The sequence below is a fragment of the Cervus elaphus genome, chromosome 19, assembly GCF_910594005.1.
Source record: "Cervus elaphus chromosome 19, mCerEla1.1, whole genome shotgun sequence".
Classification (NCBI taxonomy): Eukaryota; Metazoa; Chordata; class Mammalia; order Artiodactyla; family Cervidae; genus Cervus; species Cervus elaphus.
Window position 1 is genome coordinate 3,610,477 of NC_057833.1, and position 15,731 is coordinate 3,626,207.

General features: G+C 44.3%; 1 protein-coding gene across 2 annotated transcripts in view; it reads right to left on the reverse strand.

Moving 5' to 3' along the window:
• Positions 1-15,731, reverse strand: part of WWTR1 (WW domain containing transcription regulator 1) — a 138,204-nt gene that overhangs the window by 61,231 nt on the left and 61,242 nt on the right. The gene's annotated exons all lie outside the window — the stretch shown is intronic.

The following is a 15,731-nucleotide window of genomic DNA, read 5'->3' on the forward strand; positions in this document are numbered from 1 at the left end:
TCAAAGTTGAGTAAGCTCCCTTTAGCAAAGTAATTAGAGCTAAGAAACCCTTTGACTACCTATTCCTTCAGGATTCCATATTACTAAAACACACGGTAAGCAAGAAATACTTCCCACTGTACCAAAAAGGGAGGCATCCTTCTCTCTTTCGTGGCCCTCTCTTAGATCCCCCGACACCATGAATATACTGACACTGCCGTAGACCCATCAGGAGCGCGGCCCAGAGTGAGAAGCAGTGATATAGAGAAATTCACTGGGCGTGTTCAGGTGCTTTAGTCGTGGCCAGCTCTCTGCGATCCTATGGACCATCGCCCGCCAGGCTCCTTTGTCTGCGGGATTCTCCAGGCAAGAATACTGGAGTGGGTTGCCACACACTTCTCTTGGGGATCTTCCCAAGCCAGGGATCAAACCCGCATCTCTTATGTCTCTGCATTGGCAGGTGGGTTCTTTACCACCTGGGAGACATTTAAGGATACTGCTCCCGGTCCGTGATCAGAACAATACAGGAACCGGAATGATGGATTCTCAGATGCCAGTCCCCCACTCACACCTCCCATTATGAACAAGTGGGCCAGGGCTCTCAAGTCTGCAGAGAGCAGAAAGGCTCACACCCAAAGTGGTGGAGGAGCCCAGCTCGTCTGAAGACAGCCACTGCAGCCCACAGCCTCCACCCCCTGGGAGAGACGGCAGGGCTTTTCTGGGTGGACACTCTGACCCTCATCCTAAGAGATCTGACCCCAGAGACGCACAACTCAGCCACAGCTTCAAGCCCCCAAACTCCCCCCACAACTGTGGGAGCTCCTCAGCCCACCCTTCGAACTCCACACCCCGCCAACGCTTTTAAAGGAGTTTTGTTCGCAGCGGGTTTGATAATTAAATGTGTCACTCACTGTATTCCCGGAAGACTTGAGTACGGAGGGGGAGCCTTTCATACAAGAGCAGCTCTCTTTGCTCTGAAATAACTCTGAGAAGAAAGCCACTCCACTCCCCAGCCCCTGCATACCCCTCGACCCCAGGGCAGTTCTTCTCTAAACCTCAGACCGGGGTGACTCCTGGTCTGAATGCCGAGAGCAAGGGCATTGCTCAGAAGAACTTAATCCACCACTCATGATTCGATTTGAAAACTAAATTCATTTAGCTCCCCTCACCCTATTCCCAACCGGAGGACAAACCACGGCTCTTTCATACTGCTGCCTCATCTCTGCCCCGTCCCTCAGAGCCACTGAGTCACTTCCTTTCTTGTATTTCTCAGTGCAGCCTTACTGCTTGCCAGGACCCGCAGTTTAGCTCAATCAATCTCCACTTCCCTGCTACTCCCAGCCCTGTCTGATGTCATTCTCTTGCTGAGTCCACTTCAAGCAAATGTCTAAGGGGGAAAAAAAGAAAAAAAAAATGATGAAAGAAAAGGAGAAAGAAAGGATGAAGGAAAGAAAGAAAATGTCTCTCTGCTGCTTAAGTCCAGTTTCCCTTAAAAATTTACATATGTAATATTTATATACACTTATATATGTGTGTTCAATCTGCATATTAGTGTATATTCTGTGAACACACATTCTATGCAGCTTTCATATGAAAATGGAACAGAGGACTTCCCTGGTGGTCCAGTGGTTAAGAATCCACCTTCCAGTGCAGGGAACAATGGTTCAATCCTTGATCAGAGAACTAAGTCCACACACTGTGGGGCAATGAAGTGCCACAATTCACAAGCCCACTCACCACAGCAAAGACCCAGCACACCCCACTTCCCTAAAAAAAGGAACCAAAAGGAAAAAAGATACCAGAGTATTTAGGCTGATACATGCAAGTAATGGGCTTCCCAGGTAGCACAGCAGAACGAATCTGCCTGCAAGGCAGGAGCCACAGAAGACTCAGGTTCAATCCCTGGGTCGGGAAAACCCCCTGGAGGAGAGCATGGCAACCCACTCTAGTATTCTTGCCTGGACAATTCCATGGACAGAGGAGCCTGGCAGGCTACAGTCCATGGGTTTGCAGAGTTGGAAATGACTGAGCATGCGTAAGCAAGGAATAGGCTCACTGGAGATTTTTTTCCCCCTTAATCTAAACTCTTCTATACTTTCCAGTTTTGAACAGTGATAATGTACTGTTGTCATAACCAGTGAAAACAAAAACACTTCTGATGCCGCAAAAAGACAAAAAAGGAAAATGATGCATGAAAATGCAGGCCATAGGTACTAAAAAGTTACTGGAGATAAACTAGAGATTTGGCTCCTATTTTTGAGTGACCAAAGTAAGAAGGGAAATGGATTCAATTACCTGTCTCCATGCTCTTTATATAAGAAAAAAAAAAAAAAGCCAGTCTCTAAGGGAAAGAAAAACTCTTCTTGACACACACTTTCACACACCCAATCTTCCTGGACTGAAAAAAAAAAAAGATGTCTGCAAGGATTTCTCATGGAAGCCCCGGGTGGTGGGCAATGGAAATGGCACCTGTTACAAAGGTGATGGAGTCTCTTCCTCTCCCTTCGGGGGCTCCTTTGACCACGACTTCCCAGACTGCCTTTCTTCACAATCTTCTAGAGGACAAATGTACAACCACACCAGGGTCTGTGACAGCTTCAGTTCTGAGGACCTGCATGCTTGCCCAGGGGCGAGAAAGGTCAAGCACTGCTCTGAGAAGATATTAGGTTGGAAACGGTAGTTTATGGAAAGCTGCGTTGTGTTAAATAATTTTTCCTTCTAGAATTTGAATGTGTTCTTCAATACAGACGAAAGTTGGGAAAGCCATTTTACGTATTAGGCATATTCTGTGTTTGGGGTTAGAATGTCATTGAAATCAGTCGGGGGGGTGGGGGCACAGCATTACCACTCTCCCAAGCGCCCTCCCCTACAGGCCTGGCCCCTCCCAACAGCCTCCTGGAGATTGTTAATCTAGCTCCTATTTGCATGACCTTTCACCTGGGTGAGGTCACTGGCCTCCAGTCTCTCAGGTTTTGCTTCGGTCCTCCATCCCTTCCCCACCCTCTCTATCTGACAATCCCTCCTCTGACACACCTCCAGACTCGTCCCTAGAACAGCTGGGTCTGTGGTCCCCACGGCCCTTGACATCCTGGGAGACAGTGTGAGGCACTGTGTCTTCTGGGAAGACCACAGGCTGGGAGTCACACACACCTGAGTTTTGGCATTCTTTTGTTTTTTGTGTTTCTTGGTTTTGGCCACACCTCACAGCTTGTGGGATATCCAGTTCCCCAACCGGGGGTCCAACCCGCACCTTCAGCAGTGAAAGCTCCAGAGTCCTAAGCACTGGATCTCCAGGGGATCCCCACATACGCCTGATCCTGTGTGACCTAAGTGGACAAGCCATTTAACCTGGTCTCAAGCACCCATATCTACGAGACAGGGGTAAAAAAGCCAACAAATGCTCCGGTTCCTTTTTGTGAGGGTGAACAAACAGCTGTTCTGGGAAGCCTGTAATCAGCGAGGTCACCTGCCGATTTCATGACCAGTTCACTCCTTAGCCAGTGAGCTCATGGAAGACAGCTCCGGCCTCCAGCCCAAGGCTGGCGACCTTTGGCTCAACAAGCCTGGACTGTGTAATACCTGTAGTGCTCGTGCACGTGTTAGGCATAAAAATGAAAAGCATTTGATACATATAAAATCTTGACTGGCTGCAGAACCATGAAAGGCAAAGATAAAATCTTATCTGCAGAAACAGAATCCACCAGCTTCTTATAGCCCAGGAGCAGGCTTGCTGTTTTTTGGATAAATTTACCCCCCAGTTCATGACCTATTACACTAACTTCATGGAAAGAAGCCACAGAACAAAGACTTTCCGAAATAGAGAAAGCCTATGTGATACATTTTGTATTGCTGGAAGCATACAAAGATATAAAAATAGTAATGATTATGAGTGTTTAATTCTAAAAGAATTTGGAGTTCATAGCAACATAAGCTGTCTGCTTATATACGTGGGCAAAGATTTCATGTGCAAGTATAAGTGTTTGGCCTTTTTACTCTTCCTCCTGTCTTTTTTTTTTTTTTTTTTTTAAGATTTTTTTTTTTTTTTTCAGTGGGTTTTGTCATACATTGATATGAATCAGCCATGGATTTACATGTATTCCCAATCCCGATCCCCCCCTCCTGTCTTAATATATTACAGAGTTTCACATTAGTTGTGCTGGACATTACTCAGGGCTCCCTCAACCGAGCTCTTAGGGCAAGACTTAAAAGCAGCTTCTTCTTTCCTACTACCGTCTAGATAGATGACTATGTGCACGTGTTAGTCGCTCAGTCATGTCTGACTCTTTGCAACCCCATGGACTGTAGCCTTCCAGGTTCCTATGTCCATGGGATTCTCCAGGCAAAAACATTGGAGTGGGTTGCCATTTCCTTCTCGAGGGGATCTTCCTGACCCAGGGATCAAACCCAGCTCTCCTGCATTACAGGCAGATTCTTTATTGTCTGAGCCACAAGAGAAGCCCAGTTATAGACAACCACACCAAAGAGATGGGAATGTAAAGGCTCTAAGTGTTGTGAAAGTGAAAGTGTTCCGTCGTGTCCGACTCTTTGTGACCCCGTGGACTGTAGCCCGCCAGGCTCCTCTGACTTGCTCAAAACTCAATTCATGCTCAGTGCTTCTAGGCTTCGTCATCCTGCCAATCCCAGTTTCTCTTTAACCTCTCCCTTCATTCTTTCTTTTTTATTTTTTTGGCGGGGTGGGGGGAGGGGTCGGTACTAATATTTCTCTTACAATGCAACACAAGCTCTTTTGACGACAGAAAAGGCCCAGTGGAGGCACAGCCGGGTTCCTACACGTGGCCGGCACTTGAAAAACAAAAGCCCTGGAGCCCACAGAGTCTTCACAAGCCCAACTGAGGGCATAGGTAAAATACCTTATTTTTAAAAATCAGACATTTAAAGCTCTTTTTTTGACTTAGCAGGCCAATTCACCACCCTCTTCATGGTATAACAAATGTTTATACAGACTGAAGATGATTTGCTTAAAAACTGCTAACTAAAATAGATTTGCAACTTGCTTGTTGTGAACCCATTCACTTAAACTCATCAGTGTTAAAAATGAAAACTGAAGCAGATTTGCATGAGGTTGATAATTTCCCAGGCAGGTCTTGCCGAATAAATTGGACCCACTGTCAGCAGAAAACACATGCTATGCCAATGTTTAATCCTGTACCAGATGGCAAGGAGACTTGCCCAGGACTCACATAAAAAGCTGAAAATTTCCCCCAGTTAGAATTAAAATACAAATACGTAAAAGCTGGTTCACTTTCTCGTTGTATTTCAGGGATAAATGCTGTCTGTGTTTCAATTACATTAAACATGTGGGCAGTGTGTTCTGATTTAAATTTCAAGATCTAGGAAATGACACATCATATCTTCCTCACGTCTTGCATTTCTCTGAGTGGAGCCTTTTGTTGTGCTTTGTTTTTTTGCCAGTGATACTCGGCTCTTCTGACTGACACCAGAGACGGGTCTTAATCACGAGAACAAAGAGAGCTGGCATGCACACTTATAATTCTCCCAGGTTCAGACACATACCCCCTCCAGACAGTTCCTCGTGTTGTTTCGTCTCTCAGTCACGTCCAACGTTTTCGCGACCCCATGAACTGTAGCCCACCAGGCTCCACAGTCCGTGGGAATTCCGAAGCAAGAACTTTGGAGTGAGTTGCCATTTCCTTCTCCAGAGGATCTTCCCAACCCAGGAATCTCCTGCATCTCCTGCACTGACAGGCAGATTCTTTATCACTGAGCCACCCAAACCCAGGGAACAGTAGGAGTTGATCACCATGGAGGCCCCATAGCAATAGCAGCTCAAAGCCCACATCTAAAGTAGCAATCCAATCTGATCAGTGAAAGTGAAGTCGCTCAGTCGTGTCTGACTCTTTGCGCCGACCCCATGAATTGTAGTCTACCAGGCTCCTCTGTCCGTGGGATTTTCCAGGCAATAGTACTGGAGTGGATTGCCATTTCCTTCTCCAGGGGATCTTCCCAACCCAGGGATCGAACCCGGGTCTCTCGCATTGTAGACAGCCGCTTTACCATCTGAGCCAGCAGCAGTAAATTGTTCCCCTCTGTTTAACCCTATCAGTCTGGCTGGATAATAAGGACTTGTCTTTTGAATATATTGACAATTGGAAATAAAGTGCTAGCTCTTCACCTGGCTGAAAAGACACACAGCTAATGTTTTATTTTCTTTCTAAAGCAACCAATCTCCCTCCCAAGTTGTCATCTTTCCTATTGTCAGCCCAACTGATGATTCTTCATCCCAAAGCAGCTTTCATTACATTACAATTGGTTATAACTCTTTTTCTGTTCTGCCAAATTCCTAAACATCACCATCACTTGCTAGTCCAACGCATAAGAATAAAAGGTACAAAGAGGTAAAAGTCAAGCTGCAAATGTACCTAGCTGACACAGCCATTAGAAAGCTATAAAAACTGACTCTCTTACGTTATACAATAAAGGTGACTGTTCGCATAACACAAGTGTGTTGGCTGAGAAAGCTCATCCTTCTTTGAAACCACAAGGAATTTATAGTTAAAAGGTTCCGGTCAGATTTTCACTTCGGCAGCTCATCAAACATAGCTGCAGTCTATGACACAGGAATAATAACTCATACATAAGTAGGGGATTTCTTTAGGATCCTCTAATAAAAGATGATACAAGACCAGAAGCATTATTTTGGTGCATGCTTCCGGTCTCTACCATTCACTTGCCAATTCAAAAAATTTCAGCGTTCTCTGGAATTCCAAATGAATGACAGGGATTGTATTTTTAACTACCAGGCTCTAATCCTCTACTTCCATCTCAGCGGTGCCAAGAAGTCTCCACTTGTTGAAATCAGCAGCAGTAGGAGCCGAAGCAGCGAGGAAGGTCTTCAGGCACTTCCTCGTCAGCCAGCCTCGGGCATCCATCTACACGAATCCGGCTTTTCCGAACCTGCTCCATCTGGACAGAGAGCTGAGTCACACAGAGCTGCAGTGAGTCCCGAAGTGCAGAGTGAGCCCACTTGAGGCTGTAATAATCATAGTTCCTTCCTGAAGGGGCTTATTTACCAGCGTTTATCCCTGGGGTGAAAAAGCTGGGGATACCATGAAGTCGCCACTTCTAGAGAAAGCCTCTTTGGGAAGCCCATGACTCATGGACATGACCCAGAGGTGTGACTCAGTAACCTCACTCCGGAGGGTGAGCTTTTGTGTGAGAGGCACCCCCTCATCCCCGCTGAGGTCCCCAGCGCCACATGACCGGAGCAGACCTGACTTCCTCTGTGCAAACTGAGCCAACTCTTGCTTCACCTCACTTTTCCTATTCCCAAAAAAAATCGAGAAGAAAAAGGACTGTGCTTCTGTTTGCTTGTCTGCCTCTGGCCAAGTGCCCTAGAAGTTATCAACACTGTTCTTTTTTTTTTTTTTTTTTTTCCGCTTTTCATGTCAGGATCAATAATGGTATTAAAAGATTTATAAACCACATTGTTTCCTGTGTTGAAGCTGAACAACCATGTAAGAGTTTATTTTACCAGGTTTTATTATTTCCAGGCATCAAGTATAAAATAGGTGCTCGGTACCTATTTTCCCACTTTTTCACAAACAAAAATAGGGGATAGTAATGAGGAAAAGTGAAGATGAGGATCTTAATGAATGGTGAATTCTAAAATTATCAAAGGAAGTGAAAGGCATTCATCCATTCAGTCACTCAACAAACTGTATTTACCCCAGGACAGTATGTTCCATGAGGATGCAGCCCCAAAAGCAGTTCTGGCAAATGTGGAGTGTGATGAAAATTACCACTGCAAATCCTTTAAATGGGCCATAATGTACAGTGTGCTAAGCTCTGTGTATATTATAAGGTCTTTCAGTAAGTCCAACACAGCCAGATCTTTCCAAGGTTAGGACATGGTACTATTTCTATAGCCAAGCTCCAGATGAAGTGATGCTGTCCCCAAATACTTATGTTGGGATTTGCTAGGCATGTAGAATTGAATTCATGCCACTTAAATAGATGATCCTGAATGCCTGCAGTGTCCTCTCCTCCCCGGGAGGACGTAACAGAAGATGCAGCGTGGGACCTGGAAGCTGGCAATCAGGTGGGCAGTGGCCACGAAATAAAGGGTGGTGTGGAGGGTAACAAAGCCCACAGCCTATTTTCATTGTTGCTATAAGAGGTCCAGAGCCTGACACTCTATCTCAATAGCTGCATGTTAGATACGCTCCAGTATCGACAGCATCCGACATCTGGGAAGCAGCTTTAACCTCTCCATCAGTTTTTAAAAGAAAAACTTTTTAAGCTACCAAGATACTTTAAGTGCTCAAATACTTTGAAAATTGTTTTTCCAGGCTCCCCATGCCCAACACATGTTTCAACGTGTTGTTTTTCCAGTTGTCCTTAAATGGGACATTGACACACTGCTTGTGCCGGTGGGCCAAAATGAACTAAATGTCACTTGTCCAAGGAAATAGGGCAGACCCTCCAAAAAAACCAAGAACTCTCTTGGGTTAGTCCAGTCTCTCCTCTGTTCATGTGGGGAGAGCCAAGTCCTTTGGTTTGTTGTTGTTCTTGTGTTTAATTCCGGGAAGAGGATGGGCCACCCTGGTCTTCAGCCACTTTATGCACATGTTTGAACGACAGGATACAGGGAACTAGAGCAGAGACTGGCATGAGCCCCAGCCCCGGTCTGAAGGAAGACTGGAGGTGCTTCTCGGAGCCAGCATCCCATGCTGCAAGAAACAGTTTGCAGGAGCAAAGACAAAAGGAGGGGATTGAGTTAGGTTTCCCAGCAGGGAGGGGAGAGAAACACGGGAGGCCGTGAAGGTGATCACCAGGCAACACTGCTTATGTTTCCTGTAAACCCAGCCCAAAGCGTCTCTTTACGTCTATTTCTTTGCATCTTGGGTTGAAAGCATCACCCAAATGAGGCAGCACTGCAGTGGTTTTGAGCCCTGCAGTTATCCAGTTAAGAGACCATGGACACTTCACGCAGTGTCTCCCAGCCTCAGTTTCCTCCACTGTGAAACAGGCAGAAGAACATGCTTTCATGCCTGAGGCTGTTTTAGATATTTCATCCCATAACAAAACACCCACACAGTGCCAGACACACCCATCACACTCCATAAATACTAATTCCACTTCTCTCTCTCATGAAAATCTATCCCAACTTCTTACAAAGATCTGAGGAATTCAAATGCAAAATTGTCAGCAAACACCCTACGGTACAGTGAAAATGGGGAAAAATAAGAATGGACATTAATTCACTGCAAAAGCTACAGATTTATATGATTTCACATAAAGCAGCTAACTAACCATTGATCTTGAGACAAAAACATTCTCAAAACACAAAAGAACAAGCAAACCACCAGCCTTTCAGTGGCTCCTTCACTACCACGCCTCCCCTCACCCTACATTCTAATAATAACAACTCTCAGATCCAGTGTAAGAAAAGGCCAAAGCTGAGATTCCTCTAACGCCTTTGTTAGGCACTTTTAATGGTGATGAGCATCCCATGTCAGCCCAAGACTTCCAGTCTCATGTATAAAGTAGCAAGGATTTTAGCTTGAAGTGAAAAGCATAAGACAATACTAGAAAAAGAGTACCTAACGCCTTTCCCTCCTTCCTAACAGAAATGCTCAAGAAGTTTTACCCGAATGAAGTTCTTTAAATCAATTACAGGGTGAAAATAGTTCACTCCCGAAGTTTACCCCAAAATGTAGGGGCACAGATTAGGTACAGAAACACAAGAAGACTGGAAACTTCTGTGAATCAACAAAATGGAAAAACAAATTAGCTTAAAAAGTACTACAGTTTTATACAAAACATGTTAATGCAAAACAAAAGAGTTAGTTTTGTACCCACGGGTGTATGTTAATCAAAAATATACTACTGTTGGGAATTCCCTGGCGGTCCATAGGTTAGGAGTCTGCCTTTTCACTGCTGAGCGAGCCCCCGAGTTCAATCCCTGGTGGGGGAACTAAAATCCCATAAACCAAAATATACACACACACACAAACACACATGCACGCGTGCACACACACACACACACATATATTTAACAAAGAACAGAAAATATATTTTTTCAATTTTTTATGACTTATTAACCCATCCAAACCCCCACTGTTCTTCACTAACATATTATAGCTAGCATTACTTCTCATAGTAAAAAAACATCTATTTAGGTGTATACACTTTTAATTTTGATATGATTTTTAAACTTATAGGAAATGGTGTAGCAGAGATCAAACATTTTTATATCTTAACATCGACATGGGCTGAGTGAGCAGCTTCTTGGTTGTGCCTTTTTAATTGGTTGGCAGGAAAAGTTTTCAAACTGGGTTCACTTGTTAATTGAATCTCCAAATAAGCGTTCTTAAAAGTGGAGGAAACATGTGTGAATAACATTTGACTTCTCAGGCCAACATCCTTCCAATTTTTGGAAGGAATACTCTTCCTTGTACAGACCTTGATTTGAAGAAAAAATAATAGTATCAGAAACCCCCACATCAACTCTCTCCAGAATGTATGATTTTAAAAAAAGATAAAAACACAGCTTCAGGAAAAAGTTTTAAAATGCCCTTAAAATAGTCACCAAAGAACCCATAGCCTCATTGAGCGTCACTCTTGCATATTTTACTAAACTTAATTGGTAACCTCTTTCTGGAGAGTAGTTTGTCAACATATTACAAAATCCTCGAAAAATCTTTGCATTAGAAACTCCTCCACGAAACACATACCAAGGAAACAGAAAGATATGGCTGAGATGGCCAGCTGCTTCTGAATATCTACGCGCCCTCTCCTCTGGGTGCAAGGTGTGGCCAACAGACTAAGTCAGAGACAATAAACAGAATGCTGTGTGAAATTCTAGGGAAGTTCTTTAAACGGAAGGGATAAACAGTCTTTTCTGCTTTCCACCTTCTTTATTCCAGCCTGGAAAGTAGACGTTATGACCAGAGCTACAGCAACCCTCTTAAATCATGAGGAACGAAAGCTACTCAGCAAGAAAAAGGCAATGGAAAAGAGACAAGTGCATGCAGAACCACCACATCAGCCTACGGCCACGCCACCCTGAACGCGCCCGATCTCGTCTGATCTCGGAAGCTAAGCAGGGTCGGGCCTGGTTAGTACTTGGATGGGAGAACCACCACATCAGCCCTTGATCATCTTAATTTAATGTCAGAGACAATCTCATTTCATGGCCCTGTTAATTACAAACATAATTCCAAACCAATAAGCAAGTATGCAAAATGTTTGTGCAAGGATGTCTGCTGCAGTTTTATTTATGTCTCAAATGTGTTAAATGGTTCAGTAAATTATGGGTCAGCCAGACCACGGAAGACTGAACAGACATTACACATGACATGGATCTCTACTTGTTAAATAGAAAGTGAACATAATGCTATTTTGGTTAATATCCAAACATATGAATAAGAGGAAAGCAGGCTTTAGTCATATCTTTAGATTTCTTGATATTTTCTCCACGTTGTACAATAAGCATTACTTTCCGATCAGGAAAAAAAAAAAGGAGAGAAAGAATGAGAAAAGCTATCCTCCTCTGCTCTGCTCCAAGTAAACTCGCTTCCTGCTGAAAAAAAAATAACATTGCATTCCACATTCGAACTTAACACTGCTAATTACAGCCTCCAAGAAAAAGCCCACAGCTTACTGAACCTCTTGTAGCTGAACCTCTTGCCAGTCCTTTAGCTGTGAGCTGGAACAGGCACCATCCCAACACTCCCGAGGGCTCAGCCTAAAGGTGCTGGGAAGCAGGGAGGGGCGCGCAGCGGGGTGCGGGGAGCGGGAGAAGGGATAAAGAGGATCAAGGGAAATTCTATAATTAAGCGATATTTCATGGCTGCCTCTGGCAGCTGTTAGAGCGATCCGGGGGACGGTGAACCAGGCGTCAACAGACTGAGCGGCTCTGTCCTCCGGCAGACCAAGCGAGGCCTGTCACCTGGAGCACTGTCTCCACTTCACAGGACCATCGGAGGCATCTCATATCCAGCACCTGTCCGCTCTGGAGACGCCCAGCTGCGGGCTGTTCTTGCTGTCATCTGCCTAATCCAGAAGGGAGAGGCATTTATTGTCTCCCGAAAGATTACGGTGCATCTTTGATTCTCTTCTCATGAAAGAGAAGGCATGCCTCATGCTTCTGTGTTTGTTTTCTTCTCATGCCTCCTGACTTCTTTTCTTATTAAAGGAAGAAAACGACCCTTGCAGCTGTATTTTTTCATTTTTTAACCCCCACGTTAATTACATAGTCATTCCAAATAATGGTTTAAATTTAGTCTGATGACCAACCGCAAGCCTCGTTCTCCTCCCACTCCAAGGCACACATCCTGCCTTCAGAACTGCGAGGCCGTTCCCACTGAGTTGGAGAGGAACTCGGTGTAAAGAAAGAAGCAGGATAAAGATCATAATGACTGTCAAAGGAAATGGTATTTTCTCTACAGGACACATTTAGATTTTTCCTTTCCATGAGACGATTTTTTTTTTAAAGGATGTTGAATTGAAGGAGACTTTAAATAAGCTTTTAAGTTCTCAGTAGTTCCAATATTGGATCTAGTGTGGAAGACCCACAGCAGATATTCAAAAATTACTCATGAAATAAATGACTTTAAAAAGCAAGGAGGGGGAAAATGTATTTAATGAGCTTCATTTGACAAAATATTTTGTTTCTCAGTGACTGTATCAAACATATCACCCATAACTTATGTACCCTTATCTATCAAGTGTTCAAAAAACTCATCCAGGAAAATTTGTTCTTTACTGGTCCCTGGAAGGACATGAAGCCTAGAGGATGCTGTAACATCCTCTAAAACAAATAAAAACATTCATTTATTCTAGTTTGATTTAGCAAACTGGTCAACTGAACCACCACCAAGCGTGGCTTACCATGGACCCCGAAAGTACACCACCTCGGACATATTGTAGACACTCAATAAAGGCTTCTGTTGCTCTTGTTGCTGCTGGGGTTTTGGTCACCCTGCAGGGTTTGCGGGATCTCAGTTCCCCAACCAGGGACTGAACCTGGGCCACAGTGGCAAAAGCACTGAATCCTAACCACTAGATCGCCAGGGTACGCTGTGCTTAGTCACTCAGTCGTGTCTGATTCTCTGCGACCCCGCGGACTGTACCCCACCAGGCTCCTCTGTCCATGGAGTTTCCCAGGCGAGAATACTGGAGTGGGTCGACCTTCCCAACCCAGGGATCCAGCGTGAGTCTCTTGCGTCTCCTGCATTGGCAGACAGATTCCTCACCACTAGCACCACCCTTATGTACACAGACATTGGCCAGGGAAGTGCCAATAAATAAACGTTTGTCAAATGAATGAATGAGTGAACATACAAATGAAGTTAATAGTGACATTCATTAACAGTGACAGTCATGATAATAATGACTATTAGTCATACATCACAATATTCACAGTAATGACGGTAATAATAATGTCTAACAGCAGCAGTTGACATGTACATAGCACTTCAAAGCTCCAAAAATTACCTTAATCGGACCCTCACATAGCAGATTTACTAACCTTCATTTTTAACATCCAGAAATTGAGTTGGGAAAAGTTAAATGACTTAAAAATTTTCCTGATGTCCTGTGTGACACAGCTGAGAGCCCAATCTTATTCGAGAGTTGGGTCTTGGGCTTTTTTCCCCATAACGTGATACTGCCCTGTGAACCCAAAGAGGCTGATGCAAATCATCTGGACCTTTAGGAGGGAAGGGAAAGAGGGTACAGACAGGTGGTGCTGCTGATAGCCTGACTTTGTCCCGGAACAACGTCACCTACAGGCTCGGTCCCTGGGAAGAACGGGTCCCACAAGACAGACTCTTCCCCTCATCGTCTTGCTTCAACGGTCCCACCTGGTGGGCTTCCCAGGAGGCTTAGTGGTAAAGAACCCACCTGTACTCTGGAGACACAGGTTCAGTCCTTGGGTCAGAAAGATCACCTGGAGGAGGAAATGGCAACCCACTCCAGTATTCTTACCGGGGAAATCCCATGGAGAGAAGACCCTGGGGAGGCAGGGAGGGGGGTCTTCTACAGTCTGTGGGGCCGCAGAGTCAGCCATGGCCGAGCACACACCAGTCATCCCTCCTGAACCACTGAGTCATGGAGTGTATGCACTTGCCTACAGAGCTGACCTTCTAACTGGCCTGGTTTTAATCAGGCCCATCCGGTCAAGAAAAAGGACTCCCGTGACAGTAAAACAAATTAGCTCCATGTGATCCTGTAGTTGATGTTAGGCAGGAAGGAGAGGAAGAGAGACAAATACTACTTTAAAAAGTAAACCAAATACAAAGCCAGACTCTCTGCTGTGACTTAAAAGGAAGAGGTAAAAAGACTCTGAAGGTGGATTTGGAGATGCAATGGTCGCAACCGAGTATGGCTCTCAAGAGCAGGGCTCCCAGCCAGAACTGGGGCTGCTAAAGGTCCCGCCTTCTGGAAAGTTCCTTCCTTCAGAAACTCTGACAATAACAGCTTCAGCCTGACTTGTCTTTGGTCTTTATTAATGCTGATTACTAGGGAAAATATTCAAATATTGATGTTTTTGATGTTTGATAAATGTGTTCATTTATAATTCTATAAATGTTAGGTTATTAACTTTTGTAATTGACTATAATTGGCGTCCCAGGGGGCTCAATGGTAAAGAATCTGCCTGTAAATGCAGGAAACACAGGAGACCCAGGTTCAACGCCTGGGTTGGGAAGATACCCTGGAGTAGAAACGGCAACCCACTCCAGGATTCTTGCCTGAAAAATTCCATGGACAGAGGAGAGGAGTCTAGCGGGCTACAGTCCACGGGGTCACAAAGAGCCCGACACAACTGAGCGACTGAGCACACACACACACAACTATACTTACTTAAGTGTAGATTAATCTTTCCTACTTATTTTTTTAGTGGGAAAAAAGTATTAGAGATAATTCTAAGCTACTGTTCCTAAGCTACTCCCTTTAAGCTTTTTATGATATTTACATTTTTAACATTTACAAAAAGTACATTTTTGTAACTCTGAAATGAAAACAGCTATATTAGAAGAAACAGCTAAGAGCTGATAGGATCTGGATTCACTTTAAATGACTTTTTGAGAAAAGGGTCACATTTGCATACTCAGACATGTAATTTTAATACAAACTGCAAGAATATGTGCACGTATTAATTATCATATGCTATGTGAGAAAAGAGAGGTCTGTTATTACACTGAAATGAAATCAAGAGGAAAATGACAGAAATGTGACTTTATATGACTATCTAAATAAACTACCTTATTTTGCTTATTTGCTTATTTTCTTATTTTGCTCCAAAATGTTCCTTGAACAAATTTTTGTCAACATGGTCCTACAAGGGCTTCCCTGGTGTCTCAGACAGTCAAGTGTCTACCTGCAATGCAAGAGACCCAGATTTGATCCCTGGGTCAGGAAGATCCCCTGGATGGCAGGAGGATGGCAACCCACTCCAATACTCTTGCCTGGAAAATCCCATTGACAGAGGAGCCTGGTAGGCTACAGTCCATGGGGTCGCAAAGAGTAGGAGTGAGCGATTTCACGTTCTTTCTTTAGTCCTACAAAAGGAAGATAAAATAAGCCAGGTTGAGCTTTGGTCTGGAAAATTCCCAGAGTCCTGGTAACAATTATTTTGACAAAAAGATGAAAATGAAAGTGTGCTGTGAGGTGGGGGTACGGGAGGTAATTAACACTAAGTCATTCTGTAGGGAAAGACACTTCTGAGTCTGCCAACAGCCTCACTTCACAGAGGGACCTCATCT